This window comes from Melozone crissalis, unplaced genomic scaffold, assembly GCF_028551555.1.
Source record: "Melozone crissalis strain CALT ecotype California unplaced genomic scaffold, PUWL_Pcris_2 ptg000027l_1, whole genome shotgun sequence".
Lineage (NCBI taxonomy): Eukaryota > Metazoa > Chordata > Aves > Passeriformes > Passerellidae > Melozone > Melozone crissalis.
The window spans coordinates 34,614,106-34,640,820 of record NW_026535805.1 but is presented as its reverse complement, the minus strand read 5'-3'; the positions used below and the strand labels follow the sequence as shown (position 1 = coordinate 34,640,820).

The 26,715-nt window shown below is 41.7% G+C and overlaps 1 protein-coding gene across 9 annotated transcripts in view; it reads left to right on the top strand.

Annotated features, from left to right (window-relative positions):
* HIVEP2 (HIVEP zinc finger 2) overlaps positions 1-26,715 on the top strand; it is a 137,033-nt gene that overhangs the window by 48,806 nt on the left and 61,512 nt on the right. For 3 of the 9 annotated variants that reach the window (XM_054279094.1, XM_054279098.1, XM_054279097.1), the window contains one exon: positions 12,427-12,488. The exons of 2 other annotated variants lie outside the window; for them this stretch is intronic. The gene's annotated coding sequence lies outside the window, so the exon portion shown is untranslated. Of the gene's footprint in view, positions 1-3,200; positions 3,350-12,426; positions 12,489-13,577; positions 13,640-26,715 lie in introns of those variants that run through there. 4 more of the 9 variants (XM_054279102.1, XM_054279096.1, XM_054279099.1 and 1 more) reach the window with 4 other exon arrangements.

The following is a 26,715-nucleotide window of genomic DNA, read 5'->3' as shown; positions in this document are numbered from 1 at the left end:
AGTCTGTTGCCTTCCAGAAAAGAAATAGCACAAACCAGCCTCGTTCTAGGTCTGTCATGTCACAGCTGGTTGAAAAAAAAGAGCAACCCAAAAAAACCCAAAAAACCCCCAAACAACACACCAACTAAAAAACCCCAAGCAAGCAGAAAAATTAACTTTGCCAAAATTTTCACTTTCCAAATGGCATAAAATGCCTCTTTTATGTGAACAAAGAGTTTGTTAAATGTTCAAATAAGCCCTTCATCTTTTAATTGATGTAGAGATTTGGATTAAAACTGCCTAATGAGTATTGACTGAGTCTGTAGCATCCTTTTCCTAGAGGGGTATGTGAAAGGAACATTAGCTGGAATGTTGTAGTAAGGTGCTAGAGAAATGGAGCCCTAGGACCCTTCCAAAATGCCTGGCTACTGTGATTAACCCATTCTGTCATCCAAAGGCAGATGGCACATGGGAAGTTAAGTTTCCAAAGATAGCTGGAAGTTGCAGGATTAGCCTGATGCTTCCCACACATTTGAGCAGTTTCTGCTTTAAAACTGCTGTTCAAACACAGAAGTGAACATTATATGCTGCAGCTTCCTTTTTCCCAATCAAGGTTTAAAGAGACCTTCTGAGGATTATGAATGCAACCCTAAAAGTTAGTCTGTCTCACAGCATTTATTTTGAGCTTCAGATCCTGATCTCCCTTCTATGTTTAATTTGATTAATGGTTAATAGGGCCATCCAGAGTTCTCCACAGAGGTTTATGGCTTTAATTAAACACACAGAGACAGCCAGCTCTGGCCAACCTCTGCCTCTTTTAGCTGGACAAGGAGGAAGAGAACAGAGCTTTAACCCTGCTTTCCACACAGACTCCTGTTCTCTTGCACCCTTTGGGCAGCTGCTGGTGTGGCTTAGAGCAGATGCACTCCCTCAGAGGCGCCAAAGAGCTGTTCCAGCAGCTGCCAGGCAGCTGCCTGCCACCACAGGCTCAGCGTTTCCTGAGACAGCTCTTCCTCAGCAGGGGTTTTCCTCCAGCCAGGAGAGATCTCCTCTTTGGGATTTGGACACTGTTTTGTTGACGTCACCTGTCACACTGGAGATGGTGTTCAAAGCATGTGTAAGCATCCCTGCCTCGTGGCTTTCCCAGCTCTGGAGCTGTGCTCCAGCCGGGTCCCTGCTGGACAGGGACATGCAGCTATGAGGTGATGAGGCCCTGCACCTCAGTGGTACCTGGTGCAGCCTCCAGGAGAGGGGCTGGAGGCAGAGGGAACTGGAGGGATGGGAACAGGGAGGGTGGAACAGGGAGTGCGTCCCTTTGACTGACGTCAGTGAGAGGAGAGGAAAGCTCTCCCTGCTTGCCACGGCTTGTGTGATGGCAAAAGGGAGGCCCTGGGCTCTGAGCTGTGAAATTGTCTGATCCATCAGCAACTAACCTCAGAATGTGTGGCAGAACACAGTGAAAGGCTTACAAGCTTTTTGAAGGCTCCTGATAGAGGGGAATTGCAGAATAACTTCTGAATGGGTGAGGGGCTTCCTGTGTTCCGTGCAAAATTGCAGGTTGTATTTCCCCATGGAGTGTACAGACTTGCTACAAAGTATATTTAGGTGCTTCACCTGTTCTTGGTAAGGTGGTATTGAACACAGTTATACGTCCTCTGTTTTTCACAGCATTTATGCTATTTAAAGAGCTCCTGCAGTTGAGAGCACTAAGAGATTTGAGTGTTTTGATTCCTGTTCCTTCTGTAGGAAGTGCCTGATTTTATTCTGGGGCACTGCACTTTGGAGGCACCAGTGAAAGACCCAGGAATGTCAGGAGAAAAGAGAGACTGCTGCTCAGTGTCTGCAGGAAATTGGAGAGGAAAATCAGCTAGAGGGCACCAATATTTCTTCTTAGGGCCGTTAAATTAGGCCATGTGGACTGGCAGCATATGGATGCATGAGAGAAACATGAGGGCTTTACGAAACAGTTGTGCTAAAAATAATTTTTGGTGTTATTTTTAATAATGTTATCACAGATGAAGAAAGTGAGGTAGAAGTTCATAGCCTGAGACAATTCCTTCTCCTGCTTTACAGCATAAACACTATAAATCCTTGAGTGTTTGTTTGGCTAGGTAATGCTTTCCAAAAGTATGTCAATAAAATAGGCATCAGAGCCATTAAATATTTTCCTATATTTAGAGTCTAAATGTGCAATAAAAAGTCAGCAAACTTTAGACTCCTAAACACCAAAATTGCTTTCAAAAAGGGGGGGGTTGGATGTTAAAATCAAATATTTTAAAAAAATAAATATTTTAATATTGCCAAAAATGCACAGTCAGTGTTTCATGCTCAGCAGTGTTAGTAGGCTCAGCTGCAGCCTCGTAAGTTTTGTTGCTGTCTGGGCATGAGAAGGATCCTGAAACTGTTGAAGGGGGCAGGAGTATTGTAGGATTATCAGTTGATTGGTTAATTTAGAGGATTATGTTTTTAATGCCAAAAAATCCAGCTGCACAGAATTGCAGAATAATTTAGGCTCAAAGGGATTTCTGGGGATCCTCTTTCTAGCCCCTGCTCAAAGCGGGTGCACGGTATGTGGTTTTGCATGTTGCAATCACTTACCTTTGCATGGTTTTGATTTGTGCAAGAAAATTAACTATTTGGGTATTTTTCTGTGTGTGTAGTATAGAGCCAAATACCAAAGAAGGATAAAAATTGAGGCAAAAGTTGATCAAGATAGCATTTAAGCAGCACCGAAATATCCCGTACCATTTTGCATATATTGTTTTGGTTTTTTATGATAAAGAAACATTGCTCTAGGCTAGCACGAGGGGCTTAGTTTAAACATTTGTGAATGAATTTTAAATTGTTCTTTTCATTGCTGGCTAATATGCAGGAGGGATTGGTAAATATTGAGAGCAAAGGCTATACAGCATTTTTTAGCCAGTTCTGTTTAGACTTAATCGCTATAATGCAGTGTTAAAATTTACAAAACAGCTTGTAATTGCAGTAGCTTATTTAAACCAACTATTTGTGGTTATGTCTGCTGAGGAAACTTAAACTTCAATGTTCCCCAGCCATCTAATAGCAGCAAATTGACTGCGGGTCTCTTGAAGGAATATCTAAATGTAGGCTGTTGAATAATCCCTTTGGGGGCCCTGTAACTATTTTTGTGCCTGGATATGCGTCATCAGTGGGTATTTTCTCTGGTGACTAGCTTACATCAGTAGGTCTCCTACCATACGCTCTATCAGTGAGTGACTTATGATTGATGGGAGTCACGGCTGCTGTTTAGCTTTTATCTGTGACCTCAAATAATGGACAACGGGAATTTCCAGGCTGTTAAATTCCTTGAATGACTGAAGACACGGCACGGCTCTGCTGATAACCGCAGGTAGTGCCCAGATCCTGGGTGTTCACCGGGGGCTGGGGCGGGAGGAAGGAGAGGGGGGTTCCTCGGCGCTGAACCCGGCGCCGCCGCCAGCGGCACGTCCCCGCACGCCGGGAAGCGGGATCGCCGCGTCCCGCCCGTGATGCTCCGGCTCTCCCGGCTCCCCGGCCATCCCCGCCCGCCGGTGGCACCGGCCTTGCCATGTGTTCGCCTGGCCGATCTTAGGGGCGGCTTTCCCGTGCGTTTGAAACCAGGGAGACGCGCAGTTCGCAGCGCTGTGGAGGGAAACGCTGTGGAATTTTCAGCTGCAGTCTGGTTGGTTTTTAACCCTTTTTATTAACCATCAGCGGCGAGTGGATTTATTGGCATGCTTCACCCAGGTGCTGCCTGCTAGGCTAAATCTGGAGGTGCAGTAGGCTACGTGGTCTTAAGGTTAAGTTGCACCTGCCACAGTGACCCGCTGAGCACACAGCCGTAGTTCATTTCCTGGTGTTCAGTACTTCATTTTAACGAAATCGGGACTGCAGATACTGAGTTATCTCCTCTTTCTGTGTCCACTCTGCCTTTCTGTCTGACATGCGAAATGGGGCTGCAAGACAGCTACAAGATTTTCTGTGTTACCTGTGATGAATTTAGCAGCTTGAGTCAGCCCTACGGCGAGGCACTTTGTCATTTCTTCTTCTTTCCCTCCTGTTCCTCTTGTCTCAATCCCTTTCATAAAGCTATGATAGGAAACAAGAGATTGGCTGTCTGCAAACTTGTGCACAGAAATCTCTCAAGCCCTTCTCCTGGTAACCAGGGAGTAAAAATGACAGATATAGATGCTCCCAGTGTGATTGAGGATTAAAAAAAAATCCTTAATGCTGTTTATCGTGTGGCATTGTTTGGCTGAGGGAGGAGAGCAGCTGGATCCAAATTCCTTCTCACCACTTCTTCCTGTTGGCAGGTGGCCTTCCGCACAGGCAGGGCTTGCAAACTCTCACGCGGGTCTCGCTTGTTTGAGTGCCTGCTGTTGTTTTCCATTCAGGTGACAGCAGCGCAGGTTTTGTGCAAGATTCTGAGACTTGAAAAGTTTCGGAGGGAAAACAGCAGCTTTGTTTGAACTCGCCTGTGTGCTCCCTCCTCCGCATGTACTAGCCCAGAGGTCGCAGTTAATGAATGGAACCAGGCTTCCTGCAGGAGGCAGTTAACCCCTGTCTGTGCCTTTGCTGGCACAGTGCGTACAGGTGTGCCCTCGCCCTGGGCCATAGGGGCTGTGCGCACCTCTCTGCCCCTTTCAGACAGGTGCCTGGTCCAACCACGCACTGGGGCTGAAGTAAATTTCCTCATCTGCTCTGGCTAGTTGAGTGCTGGTCAAGAATTGCATTCGGCAGAAACAGTAGGAAGAGAAGCAGCAATTAAAAAGAAGCTTGGAAAATCAAGACGGGGAGAGGAGGGAATGGAAAGGTCTTCACTGAACTGTGATTTACAAGTATACTCTTATTTTTGGGTTTGTTTTTTCAGTTGCTTCAGTAACATTTTGGGATTCATGACAAACTGGTTATATAATGCAAAATCTGTAGAAGGTTGAGCACAAAATGTTTTGATGAATCTTGAGTCATTTGCATTAAAAATCAGTGGATTTTCCTAGGGTGTGCTTTGCAAATGTAAAGCTTGCTAACTGGTTGATGCTACTATATGTGTCATTTACCTCAGCTCTCTAGGAATCAAAATGCCTGGCTCCACAGTAATATCTTTTGGCTAATATTGACCTCATTTGCCCCCATTTTTAGGGGTATCATGTTTTAGGATAGTGATAGTATTTTGGGGTAGCTTTCATTTACAGTATTTGTGCAAAAGCTCAGCAGTACCACCTTTCCAGAAAGACTCTCCAAACCTTCAGAACATTTCCAGAAAGGGTTGCCGTTTTCTAAGAAAAAGTGTTGGCAAGTTGCCTGCCGTTTCCTGATGCTTGGCACTGAGGCCAAGGCAGAGGGATGAATTCCAAACTGGCATGTGGCAGGGTGTGTAGGTACCTCCCTGTGTGCTGTGACAGAGATGTCGCGCTGGGGACAAACTTAATTTAGGTGCTGAGCCTGCAGTGAAGTCACGCCCCATGGATGCCTGGGTCTGTGTGCCTACACCCTGTTGCCTTCAGCGACTAAGAGCAGGCACCAAGTTCTGCTGGCACAGCTTGAATTGAGGAATGATGATTGCTGTAACTAAAACCTTGTTTTTCCAGAAGGACGTTCATTTATTCAGTGTCTGCCTTTAAAATCTTGAAACTTTCCCTGCACAGTGGCTAACCAGGTATTCATCTGCTTAGTTAAAATAATTGGGTGTTGTGAACAAGGGATACTGCACATTGACCGAAAGTCAGAGTATTCACTGCTGCATCTTGTAATATCTCCATCGGCAAAACTCTCCCTCCCCCAGCAAAGTGTGTTGGTGTTTCAATGTGCAGCTAGTTCCCAGTGGGCACAGCGCTGTAATTACCATACCTGGGAGGCAAAAACGGAGACTGAATCTGACACAGGAATACTGGGGCTTCATTCTGAAATCTGTTTTAAGATTAAATGCTATTCTTTTCTCTTCCACCTCTCCCACCTGTTAAATCTATGACTGTTTGCTCTGTACAGCTGATGCATGTTGGGTATTTGTTGAGGGTCATGAGTTGGTATTTAATAGTCATTTTTACACAAAGTACTCTCAGAGCTTAAATACTCTTGAGTGTAAAGAGGTGCTCTGGGATAGAAAGAAGAGAAAAAAAATTAGAAAGCTCACCTTGCCATGGCCCACTGTTTTGATGGCACTATTTTGTTTGAAGAGTGACTGTGCAGAGCAGGCAGTGCTGCTCATTCATTAGTGAAATCTCAAACACAAGTATATATACATTATTAGTGTGAGCTGGCTGTAGGTTGTAAAAATGCTCTGAAATATGAGGCAAAGTGTGATTTGACATTTTCAGGGGACATGGTATATTTTGTTTGTTTTCATTCAAAATCACCTATTATAGTCATAAATACTTTATCTCTCAAGGTGATCTTTGTGTTTCCTTAAAGTCCAGTTGAAATGAGTGAAGCAATTCCCAGATGCTTGGAAACTGCAGTTTTGGTCAGTTTGTGTGATCAATAGCTTATATAGTTTCATTAGTTTGTTTTGGGTTTTGCTCCTTTGGGTACCGTGGAAGAAAGAAAGGTTAGCCATCACTTCATTTAGGCATTAGTTTTCTGTAAGGAAAAATAAGGAGTTACTCATGAACATTGCTCATATTTGTAGTGACAGACTAACAAAAGTGAAGAGGAAGAAAAAATACAAGAAAAATACAGTGTAAAGAAAAGTTGGAACAGTGGAAAAAGTTACTTCATTTTTGTGAATATAATTTTTTAAATCCACTTGGTCCAGTGAATGAAGAGTCTTCCATCTTTTTGCTGTTAGTGTATACAGTAATGTGAGTGAATGGAGTGAGATACACTTCAGATCTTCCTGTGTGTTCTGTGCCTGATAACCTTGGTCCTGAGACCTCTAGTCATCAGCTCAGTCCTCCCTGCAAGTGGCTAGTGTCTTAAGTAAGATTGTTGGAGATCCAGGACTTGGTTGTCAGAAATTTCATAGATTTATAAATGTTACCCTGGCATCAAACAGTTAATTTAAATTAAATCCATGAAATCCACCTGTTTGTTGGCATGTGGGCAGAAGAGAGAAGGAATATACTGCAGGTGAAGGCTGTGTACTGTGGCAGACAGGAAGGTGCCTCCTTTATGTCAGTAGTTTGGCACCAACTCCTGTAAACTGTGTCAAAGTCTTTTCTTGGTCTCGTTTCCTATATCTACACGGAGCAGTAGCTCTTCTAGCAATTTTTGCTCTTGGAAGTATTTCTCTTTAGTGTCACAAAGTGAGCATTTTTCCTGCAGGACCTCAAACAGCTCAACAAGTGGTGAGCTTCCCGTGGCTCAGCCCAGTGTCCCTGTCCATCTGCTTGCAGCCACCAGCACTCCCTACCAGCCACTGTTCTCAGATGAAAAGCCAGGTGTGCATCCTGAGACAGGAGTGGCTAATGGACAGGGTTATCCTGGATAAAGGGGTCCCGGACTCCAAGGAGACAGTGAGGGAAGAAGCTTTTTTCTAAGCCAAGTTACATTTTTCCTGAGTCACATGCTGGCCTTTTGCACATCCTGGCTTGGAAACTTGCTGTAAAGGAGGCAAGAAAGTGATACGTCACACTGACATCCCCAGGAGCCTTGACAATGTCAGGACACCTGACGGTACAGCGGCACTTCAAAAATGGCACTGTCATGAAGGATTTACATGATACTGCAATAGCTAATAACACAAGGGCAGTACAAGGTACTTATTCAAAATTGCTGAGGAGTTTGCCAAATGTCTGTAGTTTCATGACATGACTTTGTCCCTCTGCTGACAGGCCTTTAGCATTGAGGAGTTTTCCAAAAACTCAACCAGTCTTTCTCAAGTATAATTGCCAGTTGCTACCCTGCTAGTTAAAAACAGTAACAACTAAGTTAAAAAATTAAGTTCCTTACCAGTTATTCATTTTGTTTTCACAAACTTATTCCAGCATCCTCAAGGATGGACTCTCTTTTCTTCTTGCACACTTATTTATCCTTTTGGGTTGTGAAGTGAATGAATGTTTGGGGATTGCTCTGTGTGCTGCTTGGGACCATCTTTGTTCAGGGACAGAGGAGATACAACGTCAGTCCATGAGGTCTGAGGACAGTCCCTTGCTTGGGAGATAGGATAACAATCTACAGTGTGAAACTCCTTTCTCTCCTTCTAGGAATTCTATTTCTTTAGACATAGGCCAGCCAGACATCCTAATCTGCAATTTAGGAATAAAAAGGGGTTATTACAACTAAGAAACAGAAAACTTATTAAACCCCCTTTCACTAACATGCAGGGAAAAGGGATAGTAACCAAATTTTCTTAGTCTAACCAAATCATGGAGCATCACATCGACTAAAGAAAATAGGAGCCTTTTGAGGCTACTTTGCTGTTAGCTCTCCATTCTCCATAAAGCTCAGAGCATGCACTGATGAAATACAGCCTGTCTTTAGAAGCAAGGTAGTGATTTTCCACCCTCTTGACTCTTGACCAGGAGCACAGTCTCGTGCAAGCAGGAGCTTGCTGCTGGTTACAGAGGGAGCAAGGCTGCAAATCAGAAGGTCAGTTGCTCTTTTTAGTTTAGCATTTTATACCTTGATTTCTATGAAATTGGATATCATAGTGGTATCAGAGACAAGATCACCTGGAAGGGAATATCTCAAAGAGGTATGAAGTAGTAAAATGATGCAAATGAGCAAAAGGAGCATTATTTTAACTACTAGGAAAAAAACCATTATGGTGGAAGTCTGTTCTCTTGATGGAAACTAATTAGGACCTGATTAGTTGGAGCAACTAAGAAGTGAACTGGAAAAAATGCTGAAAAATATACTACATAGATTTTTCTTACTTAGATGCAATATGATCTAATAGACTTAACATAATTTCTTTTTTGATCTAATTTCTGGGATTCTAAGATCACCTTATAAAAATGGTCATTTTCTTGCCTGTCTCACTGCAAACCATCTTTGTGAAATTTTTCATCAGTTTTACCACAGAGGGAGGCATTTGCAGTAATCCAGCATGATGGTATTTTGAAGACTCCAAACATTTCTCATGGCCGTATCTTGCCATTGCTCCATTGTAAAATTCTCAGAATATTTGATGGGAGTTTTGCATTAAATTGTAAGGTATTTTTATCCAGCTGCTCTTTAGAGGCCCAAGTCATATCCATGTTCTATTCCCAGGGTAGCCTTCTTCCAGTTCCTTAAAGATACAATTTGGCTTTACAGGAAATAATAGTCATGCCCACCACACTGTAACTAAAATATTCAGACACATGAATCTTTTTCTTGACTTTCTATAAAAATGTCATTTGTAGCTGTATTCTGTTTGTTCTGGTTTGACTATAGTATAAACAAGAGTTTATTAAAACATTAGCTCTAAGTTACAGTTCTTTTTTGAGACTGCCAGGTCTTACAAAAAATATTACTGAAACTGCAGGGCAAAACCACATATTAACAGAAAAAATGAATAATGAGTCTGTTTTCATATGGATTTTTTAAAAAGTACAGCTTGTAGTTGAACTAAATGTACTATTTCCTCCACTTCAGTCAGGAAGCTCTCATAGGCTTTTAACAGTGCCGCCAAAAAATTAATGCTTCAGCTGTTTAACAGATATCAAAAGCCAGTTTGACAATTGTAATCTCTTCCAGGAATTCCCTTTCCCATTTTCCCTCCCTACAAAAACAGATAACAAGATGCTTATATAGTAGAAATGGAAAGTCAGAGCTATTTTATGAGGCGCTGTGCATTTCTTCCAGCCTTAGGAGATGAGGCATGACATCTCCACGCCAGGGTAGGAAATGCAGGCACTCTGTTGTGTAAGTAGCATTTGCTTCAAGGATTAGCTGCTTGCCAAGATAGCACAGATTTAAATGTTTCCTAAGCCATTTCTGAGTTTTTACATAACATGGCAGTGACAGGAGAGCTGTGGAGATGGCTGGGTGGGGACTCAAAGCAGCGACCAAGGAAAGACAAAACCAAAGGAAGCAGAGAAATATGCTGCATGTGCCAGCATCAGCTGACACGGCAGAACTGAAGGCAAGGGAAAGCAGCACCAGCCAGGCTTCTCTTGGATTTCTGTCCTCACTTTTAACATGCAACAAGATGAGACAAACTGAAAGGAGATGCCACTTGAACTTTTGTTCTGAAGCATCTCAAAAAGGCACTGAAACATAGACTCAAAGGTCAGAAGTGTTCCGTTTTCTGGAACAAATTCCCAGGACAGCTGTTAATACTACTCTGTCTTTTAAGGCTAATCTTTAATAGTATTCAGCGATACATATTAAGAAATATATAGTATTACTGTGGCTGTGGTGAGGAACATTTTGCTCTTCTCTAATGACAGAAAGGAGATTCTGTGTTAGAAGAGTGAAATAATTAAAGAGGCTGCCAATAAAAAAAGCCACTGTGTTTGCAGAGGGTGCCCTTGTGTTCAGCAAATGCCAATTAGAGAACTGTCACTTTATGTGTACCATGGGTTATTACTGCACAAACAGTTGTACAATTACGCACTGGGTCAGAAGGGCAAGTTACCTTCACCTCACAGCCATTATTTTAAAGCAAACACAAATACCAGGCACACAAACATCAGGCGCTGTGGCAGTAAAGTAATGACTCTTTGAAAATGCAGGTTAAAGAAAAAAGAGTCCATGTAACAATCCTTGGCATTGTGGAAGGTAATTTTTACCGTGTCTGCATTATGTAGATTAGAAACACCATCTTTATATAATGGAGAAGCACACACTTCTTCCACCACTTGAAATACAGTTTATATGCTGTTATGTTGTTCTGATGTTTGGAAATATAAAGAGACTATACAGAATACACATTTTTTCAGTTACCTTCTTTGATACTGAAATGTTTGTAGTCCACATGCCCTTGTAAATGAGTTTGAGCACTTCTTTCTGTTGTGCTACCAATGGTCTGATGTCACCATCATCTGATGCACTCTGCTCTCAGCTCTTGTGTGTCTGTAACTGACTTTTGTAAATGGAATAAAGGACAATTCTGCAAGTGACCTTGTGCAAGACATGTCCTTGGGTATTTATTACTTGCACTTCTTTGTAGGTGTTCTACTTGGGATTTTATTTTGCATATTTTCCCTGAAGCTTCATTGGATTCAAATCTAAATAGGCAGAATGAGCTGGGGATGCTGTGGCCATCCTGGGCACACACAGCATAGCTGTGCTGTATGTGGATTCATAAGTGTGGATCTAAGGCTATCAAGTTTGCCTTCTTTTCTAATGTGGTTGCCATCTGTGCTTGTTCTGGCTTCTCTCTGGGTCGTAAGAAAGAACACAGTTCAGCAGGGATTGTGTTACCATCGGTGGCCTGAACCTTTGTGCTCGCTTGACCTCATAGCTCTAGGAAGCTCAGCTGGCAAACATAGCACAGACCTTTGTGGCAACACCCTCTGGGAGCGTGGGCAGCCACTAAGGTTACCCTGCTTCCATATATGCCGAGGTATTTTCATTGACATGCTCTTTTCACGGGTTTGAAATCGCTGTGGCTTTAAAGCACCAGCTTTCCCTGAAGCAACAGCACCGTGCTCACCCGAGGACCTGCTCGAACCCAGCATCTGCTGGGGCAGGACGGGGTGGCAGAAGTTAAATGGAGAGCGTTAGTTTGAAAAATGTTATGAGGTCACCATCCTTTTAAATTGGTTTACACAGATGGCTGTCTGGTTTGTTGCTTTGTCCTTGCTTAATAGTAACTGTTTATGGAAAAACGAATTGCTTTGCAGAAGGAGGTCCAAAAGCTCATGCTGTTGTTTCCCTCACTGGAGATCTTCGTGTTTTTATGGGCATACAAAGATTTGGCCTGAAATGAAGATTAATTAGGAAGCATAGTGAATAATTAACTGTTTGACTTATTGCTAAGCTCTGCAGTCACTGTGTTAGAAATGATTTCCCCAACTGCAGGAGATAAGAGAAGGTTATTCCCGGTTTCACAATGTCCATATTGTTAGGGCTTTGTGCTGTGTGTATTCTGACATCAGCTGATACCTACGCAAGCCGGGTCCAGCTTCTCATCCAAACCACTTCCTGGGGTTTTCTCGGGTAATGGCAGTGATTCAGAAGACACCACAGTGCCTCAGAAAGCCATTTTTTACACATTGCACCCAGACTGTGTGACCATGAAGAAATGAAGTTCTCAGGAAAGAGTTTTGTTCTTAAAAATACCTCATTTTTTTGTTTGTTCTGCATTCAGATTTAGATGTACATTGCTTGGCTTATCCTACTGACCTGTTCACAGACTTAATTTCTGTTTTGTGGAAGATGTAGGAATATGATATACACATATGCATGAGGCAGAAGCCTGAGGCTAGTCTCCAGGCAGGGATGCTGATTTTGCATCCAAAATTGTTCCTACCTGAAAAATACTTCTTAAAAAACCCAACAAAGTAATAGACAGGATTATTTAAAAAAAAAAAACAACAACAAATCAAATCTAAATAATGGTGCTCTGCACTTTTGCAGGACTGTCTACTTAAGAAGCTGAGAGTGAGTTAGGAACATTGATGAAGCCTCTATTCTGTGAGGTGGGTATGTGTTTTTTATTACGATTTTGAAAAAGCATAAAAAATTCAAACCATTTGCTGGAGTCCAGCCACAGAACTATTTAAGAGCTGGTAATAGAGTCCAGAAATTTTCTGCCATGGCACATGTTCCAATCAACAATTACAAATAAGGTCTTTTGCCCTTCTCTGAAGGAAGTGATGAATTTTTTCATTCTGTTAGTGTTTCAAGTGGCTCTTTTGATTTTTGATTTCTGACTAATGGAATAAGTGACTCTCACAGATACTTTCTCTCCTCTGCTCTTGCGGTGGCCTTAGATCAAAGTTTGGGGAGATAACACTCTGTAATAGGGGAGCCAGTGGATATCAAACGTGTCCACTGGATCCAGGCCAAACATAATCAGGGGCTCAGAAATGTTCTGTGTGTTTCATTACTTTTTCATTTTTTAGCATTCTGTCATGGTCAGATGAACCAGCAGTCTTTTAATAAATCCCCTTCTGTATTCAGACTTGCAGCTCAGGTTTGCATGCCCGTGGGGGCTGGATTATTTGAATAAGTCTGAGAAGTGAAACTGAACATTTGTACGGGCAGCAAGCAATTACAGGCAGCCAATCTAGTGAATCTTGTAATTTTGATAACCTTTGTTATTACAAGATGCTGCATGCAAAACCATCAGCTCTCCTTGCCCTCTGTGTGAGCAGCTCGGATGTGGACCCTCAATGCTCCCTTGTGCCAAAGCTGGCTGCTCGAGCATCCCCATTCCCAGGGAGCAGTGACCTAGAGAATCTCTCTCTTGGGTTCTTGGTTATTTGCACCACTTTCCCTTTTGGCATCATGAGGTAAACCCCGTTGAGTGGGATTCTACCTCCTGCTTCATGCCATTGGGATCCTGGATTTGTGGCAAGAAGTCGGGATTGGAATTTTCTTTAAACTGCTGTACGTTTTAAAAAACTGATTTTGGAATAAATTGCTCTGACAATAAGTACCAAAATATGTATTGATAAAATATGAATTTATGCATGCCAGCATTTATCTCTTTTGTATCTATTCACAAATACATACCAAAAATTGACTGTAGCTCCATATGGCTCCCAATCTCTTCCCTCCCCCAGCTGTCAGATTCTCCTCACCTGGATGACTAAATGGGAGCAGAGTGCTGGGCCATGAACTGAAGGTGGGTGTAGCAGAAAAGCTGTATTGAATGTGTTTTCTCTGGGACATCACTGTGGTTCCTCAAGTGCCTCTCAGTTTGGATGGAAAATGCATTAAAAAGGTGATGCAGTTTGGTGCCAATCTTAGTTTCACACTCTGAAAAAGGAAGGAAAATACTCAGAGGGTGAGTTACTTCTGTGCTGATTTCCTTTTTGGGCAGCAGTGGTTGTGTAAAAGCTATTATTGTTTTAGAAACTTTTCAGTATGGCTATCAATTAAAATCATTCATTTTTTAATCTGAAGTTTTCACTTGACTGAAGTAGAGATGCCAGGCCTGCTTGTAATCAGTTCAGCAGGGCTACAGGGAAGTTAAGATACCTCCACTCCAAGACCTTCCATTTTCTGAGCATAACCATTTACTTTGCTCAGTTCTGAAGTGTTCAAATTCAAAACCTTTGGTAAGATTTTTAATACATCGTTTGATTGAAATTATGCAAATCCATTGCAGTAGTGTAAAATTATGTAAGATCTTTGGGAGGGAAAGCACCCATTTCTTCTGCCCTGACGCGTCTGGAGGTGAAAGGCTCAGGTTTCCTGTGCCGCTGCAGGATGGGTGGTGGGATGGCACAACTCACTGCCCACGTGCCACTGCTCACATCGGTGTTTTGGTGTCAACCAACTCCTCAAAGCCTCCAAAATGGGAAAGTTATGATCCAGGACTAAGTGTTGTTGCTATTAAACAATGATCCCAAAGTTACCTCGGCTTCTGGTGCTGGGTGGGCAGGAACACAAGTGGGCTTCTTCTGTTGTTGATGTTTTTTGTAAGGGAGCTGAAATGATCACAGCTGATTTGGAGTTTTTTTTCCAAGATTGCGTTCTGCCACTTCCTTTAGAAACCAAACACGAGCCCACAGCTTTCTGTCCTGTTGGAACATTGAGTTTTATTGTCAAATTCAGAGCAGTTAGACGAAATTTTAAAGCTATCTAGAGGAATAAAAATACAAAGAAACAGCTAAGGAGGAGCAGAAGGCAAAAGTGGTTGAAAGAAAATTTAGATGGCAGAAGGTTCTGAAATACTTTACCTCTCCTCTAACTGGGACAAAACCTTGACAACTCCTAAGCAGTAAGACATCTTACTTCAGAACATTTAAAATATTGCTTCAGTTTTATTTTGCATATTTTTTATGTCATGAAGGTATTCCAACTCATCGACTAGCAAAATACTGTCAAACTTTAGTATTGAAGTATCTTGTTATATCACAAGGCCTATTATTTTCATTTATCTTCATTTAATCCACGGACAAAATTTTTATATTTTATTGAACTTTTCTATCAAGTCAGTATGTTTTTCTTACAGGAAACCCCAGTAGGAAAAGTTTGGATGAGTTACAGTTTTAAAATGTTTTCAATGCTTACTGTTCAGTTTCTCTTTTAAAAATAAGTAAAACGTGCCCTCTTTTATTGTCTATAAGCCCCACAATCCCTAGAAATACGTATTTTTGAAAGCATAGGATTTCAACACAGGACTGACTTTCCATTTCTGTGAGAATGTTTACAGTTGAATGGTCTCAGGAATAAAACTGAAGCTTTTTTACGTGTATGTTTTGTGAATGTAAAACTCGCACACACTCTGAGCTGTGAACCAAAAAGCTTCAGATTGAGCCAGCAGAGAGGAAGGAATTTGTCTGCTACACAGCAAAAGGAAGTATTTGCTGTGTTATTGAAGCACATGGCCTTTTGCCATCTTTGATAAAGTATTTCAGGGCTGTGCACCCAAAGTCTGCTGCCCTCTTGACCCATCATTCATCACTGGCTGCAGATGAGGTAGATGAGATGCAGCTCCGTAGGAGAGCCATTGTTTCAGCCCTGCACAGTTCCTCAGAGAGCGGAAGCTGCAGACAAAGCGGCTCCCTGTGATTCACCACGCTGCTCAGCCTCCTGGTGTTTTTTCTTTTACCTGTACCTTTTCTGATACTTCTCCTGCTCTGTGCTGGCCAAGGTGGACAGGCAGCCACGATGAAGCTGTGGGATTGATCCGCTTTCCACTCAGCTTCTACTGGGCGCAAATGAGATGAGCGTCTGGGATTTTTTTTTCTGTATTGAAAAGGAGAAGCAGATACAATTATCACAGCATTTGCCTTGGCAATGCATTCAAATTTATTCCCCTTTTAACTATTCAACACTGTTGATAGATGATGCTTAAAACGTGGAATTGCCCATAATTTTTCTAGCACACTGTGAATTGCCCAGTCTTTTTTTTTTCCCCTCTCTGAAAGCATTTCTGGTTACAGACATGCCAGCATTCCCAGTAAGTATGCTAAGAATGTAGAGTTATACTTTGTACTGCTAAATTAACAGACAGGAATAGTCACACCAAACCAGATTCAGCTCCCAGATGGGAAAGCATCTCCTCTAGACCAAATTTTAATGGCTTTTTTACATGAGAAATTTTCACCAATGTAGCACACTACATGATTTAAAACAAATGCTATAATCTCTCTCTGTTGATGATAGGTAACTTGTAGAAAATATAGTTTTCTTTGTAACAACCAACCAGGGCTTGGGAATGTCTGGACATTTAGGTAGGCTAACTAGGTAGGTTAACTGATTTTTTTATAATCTTAAACTATTTGAATTTTAAAACATAATTTTTAGTTTAGCAATTTTTTTTTAAGCACTAGTTTGAAGGATGTGATTCTTACATGATTTGTTATATATGCAATCCTCTTGGCTTTTAATTCCTGTAAGTGACAGGAGAATGAGCCCTAGATGGCATAACAACAATATCAGAAGAGTGAACTTGGATTGTTGTAGGATGTGGTGTGAAATATTCTCAGACATTTCTGCCTCCTGACTAGGAAGGGTCTGTTCATGAGAGGATGGAATCCATGCTCTTTGGCAGTTTGCCTGTGTCAGCTGGAATATTGTAAGAGATTTTGGCCCCCTGCAAATTTTAACAATGACTGTGTTATGATGAAGTGATGCAGAAGTTTTATGATTTGTTTAAAAGAAGAGAAAGGGTCTTCCACTTCTTGTGAATGCTTGACCTAAGAGTCACTGCAGTACACAGCCTGACTTGTCCTTGGAGCTCCTTTATGTTTCTGCCATGAAGTCAAGTGGGATGTGCAAATGCTGGAAGGAGAAGTTAGAAGCTGTGTACGTGGGCATTTGGACAGAAATATACAGTTTTCTGTGCTAGTACCAGACACTTTAAATACCCTACCTCCCAGTCACTGCAGCTGCTCAGCCACTGAGGAGATACTTTAGATGTCATTACTTTGTGCTCTTCTCCAGTTCATGGTATTTCTAATTTTGAGTGCACTGTATTACCCTATTTCTGTTTATAAATCTTTTAAGTGTGCACATTAAAAAAGTAATTAAATTGTCATTATAATTTATAGTATGCCTGAAGTCAATCACCTAATTAAATGGAAAAAGCAGAGAGGTAGTAGGTTCATAAGCATTTATTAAGTACTACAGTATTAATTATGCAGGACTTTTGAACCAAGCAAAAGAGGAAGGAATGGAAACACCAATCTAAAAAGGCTTTCCATTGCTGGCCTTCTCAATTTAATAATGTGAGATACCCCCCAACCCCCAGCATGCAGGACAACACTAATGCTTTCTTTTTGTTAATTTTTAATGAAATTATGATGGGTTTTTTTTATGACAACCACTTGCAGCATTTTCCTGTAATATTTTTGAAAGCATAATTTGTCCCCATGCAAGGGCCTATAAATACATGATAGAATTGAAGATACATTTAGAGTTATGGTTTGGGGTGGATTGTGCAGGAGCAGACTCTTGGTCGTCACTCCTCAGGCAGGGAGTGGAGCCTGTGCTGGTCCCAGTGGCTTGGGCGGCACTGGAAGAAGGGGCTGAGTCCAAAAGGGCAGGCAGGCTGTGAGTGCCACTAGGAGAGGGCAGGGATATGTAGGGACAGCGTGGACGTGACAAGGTTTTCACTTTCTTTGCAGCTGCTCTCTCACCTCCAGCTGCAAATCTGTGTCACTTGTCTGACAGTGGAGGGGATGGAATGCTGGCTCACCCTGCAGGGCTGGGGTCAGGAGGAGGCTCTGTAAGGTGGCAGACTGTGGGCTGAGCCCTAGAAATGGAAGTGCATTTTATCAGTGAGCTTGTGAAACAGGGCTGTCTCACTATGGCTGGCTTGTACTTTGCTGCATTAGGTGAACTGCCTGGAGTAGGCAGATGAGCTAGATGGAGCAGAAGCCCTAAAGTCAGGATTTCTTCTCTTTTGCTAGTTTGTTAAAAAATTTAAAACTCTGGTAACACACATACACCGAAATAAACTTACCCGCATTCCATGTTGCTCCCAAGATTTTAATTTCATCCTCAGTGACCTTTACACCTGAACATCAGTCATTGAAACCTCTCTTTTAGATAGCAGGGGGGTCTAATCCATCAGCCCTGAGCCCTGGCTGCACTGAGGCAGACTGCAGGCTTTAGAGCAGAGAGAGACTGAGCAGGCAGAGGCAGCTGCTGTGAGCACTGCAGCGGTCCATGATCTCCTGCTGATCCATCAGCCTGCACTGAACACGGCCCAGCTGGTTCTTGGGAATACCAGTGCAGGCAAACATCAGGAACAAACCAGGGCAAGCCCCAGTAAGGGGTCTGATAGAATCCAGAGTATGCTTTGCAACTCAATTGGATATTGATAGTGAGGGATACAGTGGAGTCCTTGGAAAGGAACACCTATGCTTTTTTACTGCAAGAACTTGTAGCAACAAAAGGTGGTTCACTACAGATGGGGCCTTTAAAAGACCTTTAAATCACAGGTCTTTAAAAGAAAAGATGACCAAAACACCCACTACTGTACAAATGGACAGGTAGAGACTTACCGACTTGGTCTGTCATTATCAAATTGATTTAAGACATTTGGAACCTAAGTGCACAGTATCAGTTTATCTAGCAGTATATTAAATAGGAAGTCGTTGGCCAAACCTAATCACAACATAAAGGCAGCATCTGAAAGATGGACCTCACTTACCTGAAAACTGAAGAACCAGGTCAATAGCTCTTTTTCTGAAAGATATTGAGATTATGTGATTGGAATATAAATCCCAACTGAAGACCATTTCTTTTCACAGTTTTTAATAGGCTGAACTGAATTGACAGCAAAAATGACCAAAAAAGGGGCCAGACTGAATTATCAGAAGATTTACTTTGTATAGGTATTATATATTTTATACAAAAAACATTGAGTCTGTTTGGCCCTAAGCGCTGCAGGATTGTGAACCATCTTCTTCAGTGCAAGGATGAAGAGGATTGTACACTGAGGCCAGGTCCAGCAGCTGAGGTTGCAGCATCCCTTCCTTCCTGCACACCCCCTGAGTTACAGGCATGCATATCTTGCCAGAGGGGTACCTGTGGTTACTGCTCTTGACCTGTTTATTACTGGAATTAATGTTTCAAACAGATATAATTGGGATTCCCTTTTCAACAGGCAGTGTTTTACCTTATATGGAGAAAATTAAATTATTGACACCTCTTCATCTCAGAACTCATAATAACCCTATAATGAGCACAGTCATTATGCTTCAGGTTAGCACTGCAGCAGTGTTATATAAGGAATGTAACTTGACAGTTTTCTGGGGGAAATAATTATATATATGATATATATCACACACACACATATATATATATCAAAGATAGTGGCCTAACCAAGGTTTCAGATGACATAATACAAGTTGGGTTATATAATTCATTTTATGGTCAATAAGCCTGTCTTCTGAGCTGCATGTTAGAAAACATAATGCTTGTCTGTTTGTATCAGAGTTTATATTTCTCTCTTTAATATAGAAATTGCTCGTGCCATGCTATTGTAACCTGTTTTCAGCTTCTCATGCTGGCACTAGGCAAAGGCAGTCCCAGCACTGGTGTCCTCTCTTTGTTGAAACAGTGAAAAACTAGGAAACCCAAGCCTTCCACGTGTTGATTCTAAAAACAAGCTGGATGAGTCTTATATTGCAGCCCTTTGAAGTAACAGCGGAGCAGAGTCATTCAGATGCACTCTGCCAATTTTTGTGTCTTAACAGAAGAAATTAAGTCCCCTCTTCGTGTATCTTCAGCACTTTAGGCATGTATTTTCATTGGGAAAATTGACTTGTTTTACGCTACAGGCAGATAATTGATTTAAAGTCCCATATATATGATACAATGGTATGCAAAATGAATGCTGATTTTTAAATCAACAGTTGTGGAAATTGCATTTTCTCAGGTATCAAAAGCAGCACAGGTGTTCTGTCACAGATGGAGAGCTTGACCACCCCAGTCTGTGTTTTTGGGATGCTCAGACATCACTCAGAGGGATCTGTGCTGGGCACTGGCAGAGGTGGGACCGTGGATGTCTGGTGGCACGTGCCTTGCACACACAGCGTGTGACTCCAGGCAGCTCAGCCAAAGACTCTCTGTGAGCATGAGGAGGTCACCAGCTTCTCCTGTGCTCCTGGACCTCCTCTCTGTTGGGAGCACAGGTGTGTCACATGTAAGAGGTGAGGGGTGTTACTTAAAAATCAAAGTATATGGACCATGATTGCAGACCAGGAATAGCAGAAGTAGCTTTTAAGTTCCTGCTGCTGGAATTTAGTATGGCCTCAGCAGCCTCCAGATGTTCTGTGCAAATGTTCAGGTAATCTTGGTGCTGATGTGGCTTCATTCTGAGCAATCCCTAATGGGGGTGGCATAAGTTTATGCAGGGAGGTAACACTCTTGGTTGGTGTTTGGGTGGAAGTTCTCTGGAATTACAGGGCACATGCTGAAGAAGAGCAGTATTAAATTCCAGCTATTTAATTAATATGAGTATTGATCTTGTATGTGGGATTTTCTTGAGGTATCTCTTGGGAGAACAATATTAAATTTGAAAGAACAAATGCCACTAGAAAGCAGGGAGTTGTGCAATGAAATATTTTTAACTTCAAGTCTCATAAATTAAATTCCTAGGTAGACTTGGTGCAAATATTTAAAATCCTCTTCAGTCCACAAAATCAAAGAGCCAAAGGGCAACTTGAGTTCACAGGACTCTTCAGGAAGATGGAAAACCCAAAGTCAAGCTGAAAGTGTGCTTGAGAGAAGAAATCTAGGTACATTGGGCCTGGAGAGAGCCTAAGTGAGAGCTCTGGGTGCACATATGTATCTTCAAGGGCTGGAATGAAAGGGCAAGATCTTTTCATATGTTGCTGAAGAGAAATTGGGGTGAAATACTGTGGTTAAACTACAGCAGGGAGTACTTTGCTCTAGACTGTTCAATACTGGAAAGGAGTTACTACTGTACAACATTTAGGTCAGTGGAGCAAACTGCCATGGAGGGTGTGGGGTCAGTGACAGCCAGACTAGGTAAGTGACTATTATAGGTGGCCTAGGATGACCCTAGGTGGCTTTAGAGGCGGCTTCCATCCTAAATGTTTCTGTGATTTTTGTTCTCTTCTGATTCAACTCTTGTCAGACTGACTTGTTCTTCCGGTTGGTTTGTGAATTGTTACAGCCCTATTGGCAAAAAGGCCCTCTGCATGTAAGATAAAAATATGACCAATATTACTTTGCATTTATTGCAGATATAAAATGCCAAATAATTATTGCATAAATTATGTATTACAATACCTAATACAGTGTGTTTATGTTTGTGGATAATCTCTGGAAATTGGTATTAAAAATAAAATCTTATAAATATTTAGGCTATACTTAAAACATTTGGGTTTTTTCCTTAGAATTACACTTTTATTTTCACAGGAATTTCTCCATATTTTAAAGATAGGAAATGTCTAGCATTTTAGAGAATAATCTCACGCAGGAGGTGAGATGCAATCTGTGTCCCCATGACCACATGAGCTACATCTGTCCTGCTACAAATGTCTGTCGTGGTGCAAGTTTCCAGGGAAGGGTTTAGACGACTTACAGATCAGTAAGCTGTGTGTATTCTTATGTATGTGCACACCCTTAAGTAATGGTGTGATAGTCTTACCCAGCAGTTACTGTAGTCAGTGGAATTTTTAATTGAAGACACAGTTCCTCTATGCCAGGTTATGTTTTCTTTCATGACACTTCATTGTTCAAAAGCAGGCTCTGGTGTTAATTAAAATTGGTGCATGGGTAAAGATTGACTTTCACCCACAGGAGCAACATGATGTATAGTTAATCACACCTGGCACAGAAGAGCATTTCTCTTTGGTCTCAATCCAGGTTCCACTGACTTTTACGATATTTGGATCAAGTTTTCCAATCATGTTGCTGTGATGATCTGCAAACCCACTGAGGACTTCATTGCTCATTGCCAGGACTAGCTGTTATGAAATGGTATGAAAAGCATTGGAACATAGGTGCCAAAACCTACATCTGCCGTTCAAGTTAAGAATTTCTTTGACTTGTCAGAATGAAAGAAATGAAGTAGCCCCAGCACAGTTAATTCTGACTCCATTTACTTATCCTCTTTTAATCACATTTGAAACTGCTGTAGGATTGGTGTATTAGTAAGCAATCCTTAGAGAAGAGGTGAGCAGTGTCCTAAGATCAGGCAAGGTTCATCAGGCTCTGCCTGGAGCCTCTTCCTGGGATCTTGTTATTCTGCTTGTCTCCCATGAAGTAGTCCTGACAGAAAAAAATAGCTTCTTTTCTTTGAGTGCTTGCTCTTCTATCAAGAAGCAGTAAGGTGTGTAAGGAATTTATGGTGGTCACAAATGTTCTAGAATAGTGCAATAATGGTTTGAGACATAATTTACTAAATTTTAATATATCTGTTATAACTGCCTGAATCAAAAATGATGATATTAATTTTTAGAAATGCTCGAGTGGGAATTTGAATAATTCTTTGGAGATGTAAAATTTAGTAGGGATCTGTTTTGTCCTCTTTTTCCCTACCTTATCACTTCTCTTAACCATTCATTGTATCTGAATTTCTGAGTGATCACTATGGTTTGTTGTGTCTTTTATTCTTTGTGAGAAGCCTTTAGCTTGATTTCTTATGTTTCTTAGTAGTAGCATTATATTTTCCTGGTAGAAACAATTTTTTGGGCCTTATGTGTTGATTCTGTCATCCAAAAGCATTTTTTGAGTCCTGTGTATTTTTCTTGTCTCCTTTCCTGGGGCAGTTTTTCCTTGGTTGGAGCTTCTACAGTCAGAGTGGCCTCTCACCATTTTTCTGGTTTTACTAATTTTTGAACTGGAGCCCTTACATAAAATCAAACCTTGAGGGTTTAAGGGTATGGGTCTTGGTGAAATTGCCACCTTATACTCCTTAGTCTTTGCTTGCAGCTGCCCCAAAGCTCAGATGAATGCAGCAGAGAAAGCAAAGGTAGCCTAAAAACCTGTTTTTCCATTTCTCTGTTTCCTGGGGCAACCAGGCCTTGAAGATACCATATGTTAATATGAAACATCCTCAGAAACCAGGTTTAGCTAATCCCTGCCAGTCTCTTTAAGTCAGCCAGTCTCTTTCTGCCATTTAGTGTTATGGTATCTGTTTGAGCTGGCACCTAGCTTTGGGAACACATGCATCAAATTTAGTGGAGGCTCTGCTGACCTGCATTATCATTTGTGTTCCAAAGGTCGGTAATTTTTTCTTAAAATATATTGCTTTATAATGAGTTTTCTGGGCATAGTAAAATAGGCAATTTAGAGAGGGATGAGTTTAGTACACTATTTGGAGTCTGCATTTTATTCTTTCTTGTCTTGACTATCACAAAATGATATTCAAGAGGGGTACTTTGTCTACAACAACATTTATGAGCTTTGAAAGTTCAGGCTAAAACCTGTGTATCTGCCCTGAAGAAATGGGTCTTCTGTCAAGTACCACATCATAGATAATTTTTATTTGGGGCTTTAAGTTCAGTAGCGTGTCTGGTAAGCTTATTTCTTCAGCTGTTACTTTAGTGATGCAGCAAGTTAAACTTTCCATCTTGCCTTTTCCATAACTCTTCATCTATGCTTCAGATATCAGACAGTGGACAGGAATTGCAAGGGACTGCACAGCTTAAAGATGACCCTCTGCCCATGGATCACCATTGCTTACAGGCTGGAGATTACTTGTCAGAAGAGCTGTGGAAGTGCTCTGCTTCTTACTCCAGGCAAAGCCATCTGGGTTGGCTTTGGTTGAAGGTCAGTGAGGGCTCACAGTGAGTGAGGTAGAAATGTGAGCCTTCAGCCAGCATGGAACAAGTAGGGACAGAAGGACCTTCAGCTTCCATAGCTAGAGCAAGATGTGCTGTCATAGCTCTTAGCCAGCAACATTTTCCTTTAAATGAGACATGCCGGGATAGCTTGGATAGCTACGAGCTTTTGTATCACGTTTTCCTACATGACGCTGAGGAAAAAGTCTTGAAACCCTTATGGAAAAGGATACCAGAACCTGCCTTGTAACTGTCCTTGCAGGAGCTTTCCACTGGCCTCCAAAACCTAGCCTTTTATCTGAGATTATTCTCCAGGCTGTTGATTACATTTTTCAGAGCTGCAGTGTTCTCAGTGATGATTGCGTCAGGACTATCAGTTGTTATTTCCAGGTCCTCAATTTTCTTTTCAACCTCCTGCTGTTTTAATCCCAGACCTTCAAGCTTCCTGTCTATGGAAACCATAGTAGCCTGGAGTAAGTCCAGCCTTCCAGAAATAGGAAGTTTTGTATGTTTTAGAAAAAAATTAGATCACACTGGGTGGCCAATGGCTGCAGCTGTAGACATCGTCAAACCAAAGGCAGGTAAACTCTTTTAACAGGGTGAAAACCGTGTATGAGTATGCTGCCAGATTCTTTGCTGGTCCTCATTTCTGCTTTCTGTTAAAGTCACTTATGAAAATCACAGACAACAGTCTTAAAATCTTAAATCACTTAAATGATTGTGACCAGTAGGTCATACTATATAGCACACCTGGAAAACAACTTTTCACGCGGCTCCTGAAAGCTTTCTAATAAGATTGTTTTTAAAATACATCTTAAATCATTTGTTTTCTTAAGCTGCCCATATAGTACCAGGCACTTAGTTTGGTATAATTTTCCCCCATGTCTCTGCACATCATGGTCCTCTCTTCTCCATCCTGGGAGAAGGCTGTGCCTGCAGCAGGCAGCAGCACCAGGCCCACTGTCTGCTTCCCCCTTCCTGTGTCTCTGGGGAAGAGTACTTAGCCCAGGTTCAGCCTCACTGATGGGGACAGGGCCAGGTGGGTGAGCCTTCTGCAGAATGGGGGTGGAGCAGGAGCTGGAGTCAGTCATGGGAGTGCTGGAAACTTCTTTTGCTTGTGGAAATACCATAACCTTTCTGATAAGGGCACCTGTGGTGAGACATTTTATCTCTGCATTTCTGCAGAAGTGCATGAGAAGGTAAGATTTCCAATGGGGGCAGAAGCCAGTATTGAAGCCTTTACAAAGGACTTCTTACTCCAGTCAAATGAAGAACATGCCTGTTTTACAGATTTTTGCTGTCTCTGCTGTCTTGGCCAAAGGTATAAAGAGGCATGATCCTTGACTTGATCTCTAACACACACAAAAGCTCTTCTCACTATGGATACACATAGAACAAACCTTTACTTTTACTGAAACACTTTTAGTGTGTTGGATGAGGGAAGATGGACCTCAGGAAAAAGCTGTGCCAGCAAATAACATAACTTTGCTGGTACGAAGGAAGGCTGTGCTGGGAACACTGTCAGTACAGTGTGCTCAGACAGCTGCACCAGCAGAGCTATCCTATTCTGGCTACAGCCTTGTCTTCTGTTCCAGTTTGTCATGCATGATTTATCTTTCTGTCACCTCTTCAGAACCCTAGGCACCTCTCAGCATAAAAAGAAATTAAAACACAATACAGATGAGTCTCCTCTGTATTGGAGTCTTGACCTTTAATATATCAGGTTTTCATATTGCAGCTTCTCCAGCAAATACGCTGTTCTACAAGAACAGAGGTGCTTTAGTGATCTGCAGAGGTCCTACCTTAGCCATGCTTCAGTTTTATTTGCTCCCACCTACCAGCTCTCAAGCTGCCTGAAATGCCTTTGAGAGGAGATAAGGTTTTCAGATTACCTACTAGATCATGACCGTGAACTCCAGCGAGGCAAAAAAATTATCATTAAAAATCAGAGAGAACAGCCTGGGAACCCAAGTGTTAGAAGGATTGCTTAATGTTTCATCCTGTTTTGCCAGTTTAATTTTTATCAGCCTTTGGGGTTTATGTTTTTCCCCTTGGTGTTCTCATTACATTTTCCTTCCCTTATTAAAGAAAGTGTTTGCACCTTACTCTGTGTCTGCACTCCTCATGAACAGACTGGTACATTGCTCCAACAGCAGCTCTGCAGTCAGACCCCTTAGATCAATAAACCATCTTTGTTGTTCAGTATACCAGACTTGAATTTTAAAGATTCGCAGTCACACTTGAAATACCTGATGTAAATTTTAAGAGGCATCTGAAGAATTGCTGTACATTGCAGTCATAAAGCTTTGCCAGTGTTACCTTTTGACCAGATCACTGTTTGATTGGGTTTCAGTCTCATATTTTTCTCTGCAACTATTCATGGTGTTGGTGTTCGTTTTTTTCTCCAAGAGACAGACAACTATGTCTTCAGAAGAACAAAACAACTGTGTCAACAGATGGGAGAGAAAATACTGTGTCTGAAATAGTGCTAGGAATAAACCATGTTAAAAATAGGTAGTCTTGCCACAAGTGTTTCTTTGGCCAATGTGGAAATCCTTCTTTCCCATACTTGCATGTTATCAAAACTGTACTAAAATCCTGTTAGAAAAGCTGCCAAATAAACCTACAAAAACATTGCTACAACAATAACTACCCTTTTCCTGCCTAATTGTAAGAGTCATGCTAGTAAAGGAGAAAGACTAAGGAAGTAGTGCTACCATGGGAGAGCTCTGAACAGTGCCAGGGACTGACCCCTGGCCAGCAGCAACTAAAACACAGCTCTTTCACTTGTGGCTGTAGATTTTATTGATGTGACCTTCCTCTCCCCTCCCAACAGTCCTAGCACAACACCAGAGGGTTGTCAGAATTTTGCCCTTTCTTAGAAGTGTTTCTGCATTCCTAGGCTTGGAGAAAAATAATTTTCCTGTCCCACAAAATACCTGGGGAAAACCCACAGCAGTTCAGCTGACAAGCTGGGGTTTTT